The following is a 14,447-nucleotide window of genomic DNA, read 5'->3' on the forward strand; positions in this document are numbered from 1 at the left end:
TGTCTCTCGTGATCTAGCCTTGGAAGTCACCTAGCACCATTTTGCAATATCCTGTTGGTTATATGGGTCAACCTTGTTCTTTGTGGGAAACTCTATGCAAGATCATGAATACCAGGAGGCAAGAATCAGTGGGGGCCAGCTTGGAGGCAGAGATACGTTGGTGAATAAAGAAGACATAGTCCCTACCCTCGACGACCTTATTGTCTATAGGAGAAAATAGACTCCAAATAAATAATTACAGAAATAATTGTTTATTTACGACTGTGGTGCTTTGCTAGGATGGAAGAGTACTGGTTCCTATAAATGTATTTAAAATGGAGAATTTGATCTTGTCTGCTGGATGAGGGAAGGCTTCCCTGGAGAAGAGTCATTTACACTGATGCTTTAAGGATGAGGAGGAGTTAGGTACCTGGCAGCACAGAAAACAGCTTGTGCAAAGGCCCTGAGGCAGGAATATGCTCAGCCCTTTCAAGGATCTGAAGAAAGCTGATGCGTGTGTGTTGGGGGAAAGAGAGGATCATGTCAATCCAGGGAGAAAATGGCCTGAGATGACACTGGAGAAGTAGAAAGAGACCTGCTTGTGTGGACTTTGCTAGCCATAAAGATTTGCAACTTCATCCTAGAAGCAAAAGGAAACTTTTTCTTTCAGGCAGGGGAGGGAGGACATGCCTGGATTTGGTATTTTTCAAAGATCTGTCTGCTATGGAGAGGGATTGGGGGTGGACAAGAGTGGAAGCAGGGAGACCACCCAGGGGGACTTTTCCAGGAGAAAGCAAGAGAGCTGTTGTGTTTGAAAAAAAAGAGAGAAAGAAAAAATGTAAAGTACCCTGAACTTAGAAGATAACACTAATATTACTTCCCTCTTCCTCTTAAAAAGAAAAACAAAAACAGCTCAGGAATATTTAAAATAAGATGATATCTGCAAAACAGAGATTCTAAAAAGAGTAGACAAGGGCCGGCCCCGTGGCTTAGCAGTTAAGTGCACGCGCTCCGCTACTGGCAACCCGGGTTCGGATCCTGGGCGCGCACCAACGCACCGCTTCTCCGGCCATGCTGAGGCTGCCTCCCACATGCAGCAACCAGGAGGATGTGCAACTATGACATACAACTATCCACTGGGGCTTTGGGGGAAAAAAAAATAAAAAATAAAAAGAGTAGACAAAAATATTGTCAAATAGGGCAGGCCTCATTAGGCGCCTCATGAGCTCAGGCACCAGGGTCCAGAGGGGCCTCATCCATGGAAAACGCAAAAGAGGGGTCAGCAGCGATCTTGACGCCTCGCTGCACCATCAGCAGGAACCCGGACCAGCACAGAGAAAGCTCTGAATAGCATTTATGATGCTTAATCAGAAAGCATGCAGCGTTGATCTGGAAATTAATTGGATGCTCGGGTTTTTCGCACATCATGGAGAGTTAGATGATAAAAAGATTTTGACAGGAATATATTTAGTAACAGTATCACTGATGTTCAGTTCCAAGCAGGGACCCATATCTACTTTGGGGCTCATTATATTCTGAGTGACAACGGGTGCTTAGTAAATCTCTTTTGATTATGATGATTAACCACATTGCTCAGAGTGTCTTTAATAGCTAGTGAGGAATTGGACCAGAGCTGGGGTTTTCTAAATATGACCCACTGTGCTATTATTTATTTAATCATTTTTACTTCATTGACTCACTATTTTATCCTAGATTACGTTTAAAGGTAACTGTATGCTACCATCATAATAGAAAACCTCACTTGCCAGACAAATAGGACAATCATTAAAAATAGATACAGTCCACCCCTAAAACCTCCATGTGTGACCCACGGTGGGTGCGGCACGCTCTGAGAAATGCTGGACCGCGATGCGCTTGGAGCAAAGGATTTCAGGAAGGAATAGCTGGAGTCATTGGTTCCCACAGCTGTGTATGTCTGCAACACAGCGATTGATACAGGGAAAGAATGGAGGAGAAAGAAAGGGTGATTTCTCAAAAGAACAACAATGAATATCTACTGCACGAACCTCATGAAGCAAAGGCTCTTCAGGACATAGAAAGGATGTGAAAATATGCTCAGGCCTGGAGACCTCTTAGACTTTGCAGCTCCAGGGACCACCAGCTAAAAGACAGAGAGAGGCTAATCCTCTGGACTCACTTCCTGGAGCAGGGACCAGGTCTCATTCATCCTCTGTCTCTATTATAATCTGGGGAGGGGCAGGTACTAAAATGGATGACAGCTCAGTACTGTGTTTGCAGCTGCTGCTGAGAGATCCCTTTAGCCTTTGCTCCATAGGAAAATACCTACAGATACACCTAAAGGTAGGTATTTGCAAGGGGCAAAACCTATGGGCAACCTCATACATTGCTAGTGGGAATGTCAAATGGTACAATTCCTTTGGAAAAAATGTTTGGCAGTCTCTTACAAAGTTAAACACACACTTACCATACAATCAGCCATCCCACCCCTTTAGTATTTACCCAAGAGAAAATGAAAACTTATGTTCATTAAAAGACATACACAAGAATGTTTATAGCAGCTATATTCCTATTAGGAAAAACTGGAGATAATTCAAATGCCCATAAACAAGTGAATGGATAAATAAAATGTGATGTGTTCATACAATGCAATACTATTTCACAACCAGAGGAACAGACTACTGTGGCATACAACAGAATAGACAAATCTCACAAGTGTTAGCTAAAGACGGCAAACACAGAAGAGTACACGCTCTCTGGTTGCATCTACATGAAGTTCTAGAGCAGGCAGAATTCAGTTATAGTGATAGAAAGCGGAAGAGTGGCTGAGGGAGGTAGGTAGACGTTAACCGAAAAGGACGTGAGGCAACTTTCCAAGGAGATGAAACTGTCCCAGATCGTGACTGCCGTGCTGGCTGCATCGCGCACACGTGGCCAAAGCTCACCAGGCTGCGCACGCAACACCACGCATTTTGCCATAGAAAAATTATACCTCAGTTTCAAAAAAGACCGTTTTAAAAATAATCTTTTTAAACTGGCCGAAGAGCCAATTTAAAAATCAGTTAATACGGAAAACGCTCCATGAATGTGGGGAGGGTGAGAGGGAACCCGCCCCCGCCTGGGAGATCAGCTTCTTCACTGCCCACGGGGGGGGGGGGGGGGGGGGGATAGATGCCCACCCACCTCCCCAGGTGGTTTCAAGCATAAAGGAGGATAATAGATGTCAAGACACCTGGAAACTCTCCGATGACTGTACAGGCTGAGATGGATATTGTTTAATCATGATCACTAAATTCTTAGAACTGCATCTCTCTTGCTTTTCTCCATATTTGCATTTTTAATATAGAAGGAGGCTTGCTCATCATAAAAAAAAATTCAGACATTACAGAAGTATAGACAAAATAAAACTGCAATTTTCCTCCTCTCCCCTCTCCTACCCCTCCTCTACGAATTCCACTCACTTGCCATTTTGGTAGCTGTTCTGTATGGATCCTTTCATATGTTTTGTCCAGAACCAGACTCATACAGTAGATCATATTGTGCAATCTGCTCTGTTGTATAACAACACATCCTCTCCCATACTATGGCTACACTATCATTTATTTAACCAAGCCCCTAAAAATTGACTTTTTGAATCTCCCCCAATGTTTTGCTACTATAAACTATGGAATGAATATATTTCCTTGAACATAGATCTTTGAATTCTTGTGTGAATATCCCTTTAGAATAAATTCCTAGAAGTGAAATTTCTACATCAAGTAATACAGTCATGCATTGCTTAACGATGGGGATGTGTTCTAAGAAATGTGTCTTTACACAATTTCATCATTGTGTGAATATCATAGAGTACGCTTACACAAACCTAGATAGTATAGCCTACTACACACCTAGGCTACGTGGTACTAATATTATGGGATCACGGTCATATATGTGGTCTGTCGTTGACAGAAACGTCGTTATGTGGCACATGACTATATATACAATTTTAATTTTGATAAAGCTTATCAAATTATTCTCTGAAAAGATTGTATCAATTTACAGTCCTTCCAATGCTCTTGGAAGTGATTTTCAAAATGAGAAGAATCAAAATAACTTCTCATTTTCATCTCAAAGAGAGGGAAAATAAAATGGAGAGAATGTTGCAGTGTTTAAAGACTCTCCAAGGCCCTTGAGAAAACAAAAGTGATGCTGAGGCCAACACGCCCCTATTTTCACTACTGACTTGAAATTTCCATAATGAGAAAATAAAACATGATTAAAATTTTAAAAAACTCTTAAGCAATGAGATTAATGAGAGTTGAGAGCCTATGACTTGAACATTTGCTGGTTAATAGATTTAGGGATAGAAACAGTGTTGCATCAATTACTGTAATTAACCAGAGATGAAGATGAATGAAGGGAGCCTCCCTTGCCAGCCAAGCCCCAACTTAAGTGCTGAGTCATCAGCTTCTGGTGGGGATGGGAAGGCAAAAACTGGGCTAGGACTGAGAAAAGGATACAGCTCTCCAAAGCGTGCTGGATCCTCAGAAACAGAGTTCCATCCTGCCTCGGCATCCCAAAGAACCAGGCCTCACACAGCTCGCCCTTCAGGAAATAGGACACTTTCTAACAAACACATTTTAGCTATATTCCGCCAAGGTATTTTTTTTTTTTCCTTAAATGGAGTTAAACTCTTTCTGAACCTGAAAGAACATGACCCTGAAGGAAACTCAGCCTGTCCCCGTGATGAAATGCACAAACAGGAAAAACACCAGAGGCAGCTCTTCAGCGACTTGCTGACCAAGTCAGAGAGAATTCATGACCCACCCAGGAGTCAGTTTAGTTGGAAATAGTTCTTTAGAAGAGAAAAAAAAGATTTGAGAAAAAAGACAGTACATTCCAAAGCTCTGACTAGAAATTATAATACTCCACCAGGATAAGAGCACTTTACTTCTTATCACACAAAATCACTCTAGTCAGGGAGCCAATTGCTATTTTTTAATTCATTTTTTATTTACAGAAAGTAAAATTTATTCTTTTGGGGCACGATTCTATGGGTTTTGACAAATGCATAAAATTGTGTAACAACCACCACAGTCAAGAGACAGAACATCCCCGTCACCCCCCAAAACTCTCTCATGCTGTCCCTTTGTGGTCAACTCCTCCGCAGCCCCCACCCTCAGTCCGTGGCAACCACAGATCTATTTTCTACCCCTATAGTTGAGCCTTCTCTAGAGGCTAGTCAGATGCATGGAATCCTACAGCATATGGCCTTTTGAATCTGACTTTTCATGCATTTGTGGTTCATCCGTGTAGTTGTGCAGATCAACTCTTGCTCCTTTTTATTGCTATGTAGTATTCCATTGTGTGGATGTACCACAGTTTGTTTATCTATTCTCCAGTTGTGGGACATTTGGATGACTTTCAGTTTGGGCAATTATAAGTCACCATATACATTCACATACAGATTTTTGTATGAAATTAAGATTTCCTTTATCTTGGGATTGCTAGGCCATATGGTAATCCAATTGCTATTTAATTTCTAGAAAATATAACTGTCTTCAGAGTGCAAGGAGCCTAGAAACAGTTCAGTTGTGTCTGGGGTCGAGAATGCTCTTCTCTGTGAATACTGTTCTCACTTAACGTAGCTGGGTCTGGGATTGAATGTCCATGCCAACTGCATGCCCAGCATGGGATAAAGAACTCAAGGTGTGGACTCTGATGCCTTCAGTCCAATGACTCCAGAAAATCACTTGCCCTTTTTTTTTTTTTTTTTTTGGTGAGGAAGATCAGCCCTGAGCTAACATCCCTGACAATCCTCCTCTTTTTGCTGAGGAAGACTGGCCCTGGGCTAACATCTGTGCCTATCTTCCTCCACTTTTTATATGGGACGCCACCACAGCATGGCCCGACAAGCGCTGCCTCGGTGCACGCCCGGGATCTGAACCCGGGCCTGCCAACAGCGGAGTGCATGCACTTAACTCCTATGCCACAGGGCCAGCCCCCACTTGCCCGTTTTTATTTTAGGCCCTAAGTCAAGCTAAACCAAGATACTTCAGTTCCTTTCCTTTTCCCATCAATTTTTGTATCTTAAAAGTTTCATAAAGATTTATAGACAAAATATTGTGATTTTTTACTGAGTGAAATAAATTTAAATGGAATTCTGATTATTTTTCCATTTTAAATTTTTTGAAAATATATACAGTTCCAAAATTTGAATATTAAATGGGAGTTTATAATGGGATAATAGTCCCAGAAAGCTAAAAAAATAAAAGTTATCATAATTATACAATCCCTATTATATCTCAACTCTTAGACATAATTTTTGAAGGTTTGCCTTCAAAAAGATAAATATTTTTAAATTTTTCCTCTTTTCGATCACAATTGGACACAGCTGAGTTAAATTCAATGCCTATCTGATTAAGGCTGAAGTTTGGCTGTTTGCAGCACACCTGATGATTTCTATCTTGTTTCAATAGAATTAAGCATATGAGACCTCTAGGTTTAGCTCTAGTGTCAGCTTATTTCATTTTTCCATTTTCCATTTGTTTTTATAAAATAATAAGGGCAAAATCCAATTAGAATATGCAAATGATGCTGCTTACAACACCACCAGAGCTAAACGTGGCATAAATGAAGTGGTACGACACTGGCACATAAAAAAGGAGGTTGGGGATATCAACATTTAATGCACAAAAATACAAGTAATGAAAAGGTGAATGTTTAAAGGTTTGGCAAACCTTGAAAGCATACTTATGCTGTGCTGCCCAATTCTAAAAACAAATGATCTCATTTTCATAATTTTGTTAATGCACAGAAAATGCATAGTCTCTACCTGATAAGTCCCATAACATCAAATGATACTGGAGTCAACAAAATGATTTAGACAATTCTTGTAATTATTTCATTCATTCATTTAACCTGCGTTGAAATCCACTATGTGCACAGTGGCATCAAGTAAAAGACACAGTCCGCATTCTTGAACCATTAGCAGTGAACTGGAGGGGACGGAAAAGCGAGGCAAGTATTATGGAGGGACATCTATCCCCAGCAGTGTCATGCAGGGAGGGCTCTTCTTAAATGAGGTGATATCTGAGCTGACTCAAGAGCCAGATTTAGGGAGGAGACTTAGGGAGGAGATTCTAGACAGATGAACTAGCTTGGAGGAAAGGCATGAACCGAGCTGCGTGCAGGGGAGTGGAAAATGAGGACACTGGGCCCTGGATTAGTTCCCGGGGCTGCTGTAACAAAGTACCACAAACTAGGTGGCTTAAAAAAACAGAAATTTATTCTCTCACAGTTCTGGAGGCTAGAAGTCTGAAATCAAGGTGTCAGCAGGGCTGGTCCCTCTGGAGACTCTGTTCCATGTCTCTCTCCTCGTTTCTGGGGGTTGTTGACAACCCTTGGCATTCCTTGGCTTGTAGACCCATCACTCTAATCACTGTCTCCATCTACACCTGGCATGCTCCTTCCTGTGTGTCTCTGTGTCTCTGTCCCTTCACACGGCCTTCTTATAAGGACACCAGTAATTGGATTTAGGGCCTGCCCTAATCTAGTATGACATCATTTAACTTGTTTACGTCTGCAAAGATGCTATTTGCAAATAAGGTCACATTCACAGGGGGTTGGGTCTTCTACACCAGAGTTATGACTTCAACATATCTTTTTGGAAGACACACTTCAACTCACAACAAGCAGCATTCTGCAAACTACAGCCCCCTCCCCTTGCCTTTTTGTTGTTGTTGTTTGAGAATAAGGTTTTATGGAAACACAACCACACCTATTTGTTTACCTATCAATGATGGCTGCTTTCCCACTGCAAAAGCAGAGATGAGTCATTGTGACAGAGACCATATGGCCCACAAAACCTAAAACATTTACCATCTGGCCCTTTCCAGAAACAGTTTGGTGACCCCTGAGGTAGAGAGAAATTGGTAGTAGGCCAGTCACCAACGATCTTGGGGGTGAAGCTAAGGAGTGAGAATTTGACCCTGAAAACTCTGGGGAATGTAGTCTGGTGTTGATAGAAAGTATGCAAATGCAAATGGAATGGAGAAGTCACAAAAAGAAAGTTGAGTGAGCAAGGGATTTGCAGGCCTCAATGAGACCTTTTGGTGACTAGAGAGGAGAGAGATAAGAGAACCTGCAGTAGAGAGTGGAGAGTGAAATGTGGGCTTTGGGATTTCAACAGAGTTACTGTTGTGGTTTATGAGAAGATCAAGGAAGATGCTGAGATTGAAGGGGAGTCGTTGGAGTTAGGGGGAGAAGGCCATGGAATGGGAGGGCAAAGAGGCCAGAGGAGCATTCCTCATGGTTCTCAGAAATGCCGAGAATGATGATGGTAGCAGAGGTGGCAAGGAACACCATGAGTCGAGGGCATGTCGTCTCCAAAAGATCCAGAGCAGAATATTTCCTTCCCAAAGGACCCGTGTCCGTCATGCTATTGCTGCAACCCCCGTACACAAAGTGATTGTGTGATTAATGTGGGTTCTGGTGTTCCATCCTCGTAGCAACTTAATAAGGTATGTGCACAGCCTCCAAATGAAGGCTGTAATCACTTTTCCATAGTTTATGAATTATGAAGTTGGATTCCCATCACAAATGCTGTCAAAGTTTTTTGGCTTCAAAACCAATTAAAATGATGAATAGCTGTGAAAGGAACCAGAAGTACATTTAATCTTTCTCCAGAACAGTTGGGGATCAGTCCTTCTTTGTGTCACATTTCATATTAGCTGGGGACGTAAAATTGGTCTTGTTCAAAGGTAAGACGCAAACAACTTCTTCATGAAAGGGACCTGATCCACTTAGCTCTTTTTCAGCTATAAACACTGAGATATTTACCAGGTGCCTGGTCTTCCTTTTTGCTTATCTCCCAAGGCCGTAACACTCTATTTCCATCTACTCCTCTTAGGTAGGTTATCCTAAAAAGAATCACCAAAGCAGAGATTAACTGTTCAAAGCAAAAAGAGACAAGCAAGAAGCTTGCTGACAAGTTTTTGAGTTTGATTTATTACGGATGTGAAAGTAGGTAGCAACCCAGAGCCCTAACTCCCTCCCCACACATCTCACTGCCGTTTAATGTATCTTAGGTCTTAATGCTCGCCCTCAGTTCCGAGGGTGCTGGGATGAGCAAGGTGCTCAGTCTCATCATTTTTTTCTTTACTTTTTATCATAGGAAAGAGCTGTAGATGCCATGAAGTAGAGAGAGAAGAGAATGAGTCTGAGTCAGAAGATCTAATTTCTAGTACAAACTCAACACTTCTAGCTGAAAAACCTTAGCAAATCAGATAATCTCATTAAGCCTCGGTTTTCTTATCTGTAAAATGGGGGTTACAAGAATGGCGGTTACTCAAAACTGTTGGGAGGTCCAACTGAAATTAATTTGTGTTGAATTATACACATATGTAATTTACACATACAAAATATGTGTGTGTATAATAGCAGCAGACCCCTGTGTGATACATTTATTATTCATATAGCTATGCTTTTGACAGAAGGAAAAATATTGTGCAAGGTGTGTCTAAGCCAGCCTCCAATAAGTGATATTTGGTCAGAACAACCCCTTCAATGAGCTGACTCAGCTATCAGTAAACTCATCTTTGCTATTTTTAGGGCTGAAAAAGGAGAGCCAGGTGATACTGAAGTTGTGTAATTGGTCACAGAGGGAGGGCTGTAAACTCGTGTCCCCTTGCCTCCCAGGACATCTGGACTCAAAGTAGTGGCCTTGACCTCAGCAGCCATTCAAAGGCAAACAGAACACTCACAGAGGACGCAAAGGAGGAGCCTTGAGCATCTATCTCTACCAGTCTGTAGAACACCCAGGCAAAAGAGAGGAGAACACGAATTGACTTGTACCTCATCACTTTGACAACACAAATTTAGACACTGGCTGCTACATTATCTTCTGATTTCTTTTCCAGAACTGTGTCTTGCTCTCCTCGTGCTGATTTACACTGCTGTCACTGCAGGACCTTGACAGCACACTCAGTCTTTGTGAAACTGCAGGAATCAGGCTTGAATTGCATTTCGAGCCAGCTACTCCCGGCGCCTTCAATCTTCCACCCTCACAAGTTCTGTAACAGCAGCTATATAAGCCCATCTATTGGCTGCCCGCCTTCTGTCCCGGGTCCCGGAGTGTATCCCCGTGGTCACCCTGTGTGGTCGCTCTCTTCACCCTTTTATTATGGTATCAAGGCTAAATCTGACTGCCTTTCTTAAACTCACATCTTTTCTTTACCTTCAACCTGAAATTAACCATTGCTTCTGCATCACCCTCTCCTGAAGTGATGGGGAGTGAAGTGATGAAGGCTCACAGCACTGCCGCGAGCTGCTTTTATACAACTCGATCAAGGTCGACTTTGTCGCCACAGACAGAGATGTGAGCAGTGAAGGCCACTGGGAGAGGGAGACTCCGGCAGGGCTGGCGCAGGGCCGGGAGACATGAGCAGCTCTAGGGCCCTCACCTTGGTGGGGTGCCTCGTGAGCTTGATGGGCCCCGGGAACTGTATGCACTCAAGGTGGGCAAATTTGGGCTATGAGGCCAAGCAACGACTGAGCACAGAATCACAGCACACTGAGGTTCCCTCTGTGCACCCTCATTTTTACTAAGTCCAAATTATACCTTACTATATTGTTAACTTTAGTTTGTCTACATAATTTGTTAGAATCCAGGAAACATATCGTTTCTTTTCAGGAAAGAGTCAGGGTGTAAAAATAAGCATGCATTGCAGTATAAACACATTTTTAAAGAAATATTTTAACTCCTATTGCTGTTAAAGCAGCTTGGCATCTAGTTTGTATTTTTAAAGTTTTTACAGAAACTTTATTTTAAGCAGCAGGAGGCAAAAATAATTCAAACCTTAATATTCATCAAAATTTACTTCACAGCAGGAAACCCTTCACTCTGAACTTTTACTCTTCTTTCGTGCAGAATCAATCCCCCAACAGCCCTTGCCTGCCAGAAGCACGGAGAATTCAATAATATTGTGCATAATAATCACACTCTTTATCTTGCTTTCTTTTGTTTTCTTTGGTTCATCAGGCCGCTCCTTCAGAGCCAAAGGAATCCATTGTGACAGCTGTTTTCAGAGCTGACCTTCTCCATGGAGAGAACTTCAGTCTGAGAAATGCCAAGAAGCTCCTGACTCTCCCAAAATACCACCCTTCCATCTCTACTATTAGAGATTGAGTTCTTTAGCTTTTTTCAATGTCCATTCTCTTCTGTTAAATCAAATAATATTGGGAAGGGCAATGTACTGAACTTATTCATGCTAAAATATGAATGGCTTGTCAAATTCAATTTCTTCCTGCGGAACAGTTTGGGGAGAGAGGGGAGGAGGGAAAGTGGGAGAAGAAGATTATAACAGGGAGATTATGGGTGTGCGGAGAGAAGTGAAGGACAAGGGCAGACCTGGCCCCATGCACCGTTTTACAAATAGAAGAATCAATGTGCAGACACAAATCCTGTTAAAATGCAGGTTCAAATTCAGCCAGTCTGGGGTACAGCCTGAGGCTCTGCATTTCTAGCAAGCTCTCAGGTGATGTCAGCGCTCCTGGTCCACAGGCCACACGTTAAGCAGCAAGGGGGCCAGAATATGAGCCATGAGCAAAGGTGTTAGCTCAGTGGGTCTTGACCTAGGGTATACACCAAAATCACCTGAAGAGTCATTGTTGTTGTTGTTGTTTTTAAACTACTGATGCCCGAGCCTCACCCCAGATCATTGAAGCCAGAATCTAGAGGTCACTCAAGTATTCACATTTCTAAAAGCTCCCCAGGCACTGCTATTGAGCAGCCTGAGTGGAGAAGCAGTGTTGGCTGATAACCAAAGACTTCGTTGAAAACTCAGGTGTCAGTGCATAACTAATGTGTTAGCTCATGAGGGCTAAAAACAAGGTACCCCATCTAAGGGCATCTCCCTCTCCAATGGTGACTTGTTATCACACAATGCCTGGAAATAGTTGATACTCAAGAAATTTTTGTTTGATGAAAAAACAAATAAGTGATTGGCTGAATGCATGAATGAATGGAGAGCTTTGAAGACCAACAGTCTAGAGGATTGAAGCTATATTGTTGAAATGACAAGCGATAGGATTGAGATTTGAGGACAGAAAGCCTTTTCTGTTACTCCTTCAGATCTCTTGTATAGGTGTTCAATACTTGGGCCACTCTTAAGGCTGACTCTGCTGAAACTGGAGAATTTGAAGCCATAAATATTATCATTGCTTTATTCCGGGGTTTCCCAAACATCCACCAATCACAACACATCTTCACGATTTTTGCCATGGGTGCTATTATTTACCTAGTATATTTCCTTAAATTGATTCACTTTTTTAACATAAATGAATGTGTTTTAAAGGGAAACTATAAATCACTATTTCAAATAGAAAAACAACCAATATCCCTTGACATGAAAAGAAGGAGCTGTTGAAATAAATGCAATGAAACCTACTCAAGCTGGATGTTGTTGCCTGCCAGAGCTGACTGTCAGATGAGAAGGTGGATTAGCAAGGAATAGAGAGGTATCAAAGACATGGCGTACTTATTGGAGACTTGTCATTGGCGTGAGAAGGATTGGAGGGATGTTTTGAAAGGAGTCACAGTCGGGCCCTGCAGCGCCGGGTCATTGAAGGCACCGCGTGCAAGCATCTTGTGGAACACCACTCTCGGCCGGCAGTTTTCAAATTGCGCTCAGAAACCCAAGAGCCACCAAGTAACGCTGAAGAGGCTCTGAAAAAAGGAAGCATCTCCAAGATTTCGGTTTCTAAGGAATCCAGTCATCAATGCTATTTGCCTCATGTACAGTGTGATGTTTGTTTTTTTAAAAAAGTCCTACTTCTAAGAGGAAAATATAATCAAGAGAGGAAAAAGGAATAGGTGGAAGTTTGCTGTTGAAAGCAGGGGAATTGGCTTTCTTTGTGGAGTCGTGTTTGCTGCTTTAGGCCTCAAAGGCGTTATATCTGCCTTGGATGAGAGAATTCACTGAATAGAACCATGCTGTGAAAAAATGAATGGATCATACAAAGTAAGAGATGTGTTTCCTGGCTCTTTATGAAGTACGTCCCAGTGTGGGGGTTAAATTATTAGCTCACTTTATATACTTGAATTTGGATGGACTGACCCCTTGATGTTTTAGGGAGCAAATCCACTAAATTATGCTTTTTTTTTTTTATTTGCTAGATATTTGCTTTTCTCTTTTAAACAACACATGCAGTAGAAGGTGATGGTTGTGATTCTAATGCAGAGAGGCAAGAAGGCATAGTTCGGGGAGAGACCTTGAGCCAGACTGCCTGCTCTAAATCCCCGCTCTGCCCCCTTTCATCTGTGTGACCTTGGGCGAAATATTCAACCTCTCTGTGCCTCAGTCTTCTTGCTCATAGGATGAGAGTTATAGTAAGAGTACTTCCACATAAGGACATCATAAGGAGGAGCTAACACATACAAAGCATCTAAAAGAGTCCCTTGCACACAATAAGCACTCAGTATGTGTTACCTGTTACTATTATGGCAAAAGAAATTTATACAAAATAAAAGGTTATGTCTTTCTTCCACCCCAGATCCCATCCCCTCTCTAGAGGCAAAGCACTGTAAAAAGGCTCTCGTGTATCTTTTCAGAAATACTCCATGTATTTACCATCAAGTATATCTTCTCTTCTATGCAAATGGGAGCCACTATGCACTCTATTCTATACATTGCCTTTTTCACTTAACAATATTTCTTGGGAGTGAGTTCATTGTAGGCCCTGTACCTCATTCTTTGTTGAGACAGCAGAGTTTTGCATCGTACAGGTGCATTTGTTTAAGTCATCCCCATGCTGGACACTTAAGCTCTTTCTAGTCTTTCACTTTTACCATCATGCTGCTGTGAATACATTGAAAAGCAAATATTTCATACGTGTGTGAGTGTGTCTTTAGGATAGAGTCTTAGAAGTGGGATCACTGGGTAAAAGAGCCTGTGCGTCTTTTCTTATCAAAGAGATTGCACCAATTTGCACACCAACCACCTGTGCACACAAGTGCCTCTTTCTCCTCATTCTCAGAATAATATATTAAATACATAAACAAAATTTGTAGGATAACCAAGGAAAGCAATTATATGGAAACACAAAAGATTAAAAACACACATTTATGAAATGGTAATATGTGTCTTTATAAATGCATTAAATACCAAAATCTAGTGGCAGGTAAGAGTGAGTAAAAAAGATATTTCAGCATCTTTGCAACAATTAAAATGTGATATGAAAGTACATGTCAATAACAAGCTCAAGGAGCTGCTAATAATATGGTGGCTTATAGTCTCCATCCATAGTTGAAGGAAATGCTGAATTTGAGTTGGTACCTAGTGAAAATAAGGATGTAGATTTTTCTGAACGAGTTTTGGCCCCTGTCTTAGAGCCACCTCTTGGAGATTAATTACAATGAGTGGGAGCTTCTCCTCAATGTGTCAGGTCAGCCCCAGGAATTCACACTTTTAGGGCAGCTCTTAAAATTCATGCATGGGAATCAGCCTCAA

The 14,447-nt window shown here is 41.8% G+C and overlaps 1 protein-coding gene across 1 annotated transcript in view; it reads left to right on the plus strand.

The window, feature by feature from the left end:
* Positions 1 to 14,447, plus strand: part of PCSK2 (proprotein convertase subtilisin/kexin type 2) — a 245,249-nt gene that overhangs the window by 156,461 nt on the left and 74,341 nt on the right. The gene's annotated exons all lie outside the window — the stretch shown is intronic.

Source organism: Diceros bicornis, chromosome 19 (genome assembly GCF_020826845.1).
Source record: "Diceros bicornis minor isolate mBicDic1 chromosome 19, mDicBic1.mat.cur, whole genome shotgun sequence".
NCBI classification, from domain to species: domain Eukaryota; kingdom Metazoa; phylum Chordata; class Mammalia; order Perissodactyla; family Rhinocerotidae; genus Diceros; species Diceros bicornis.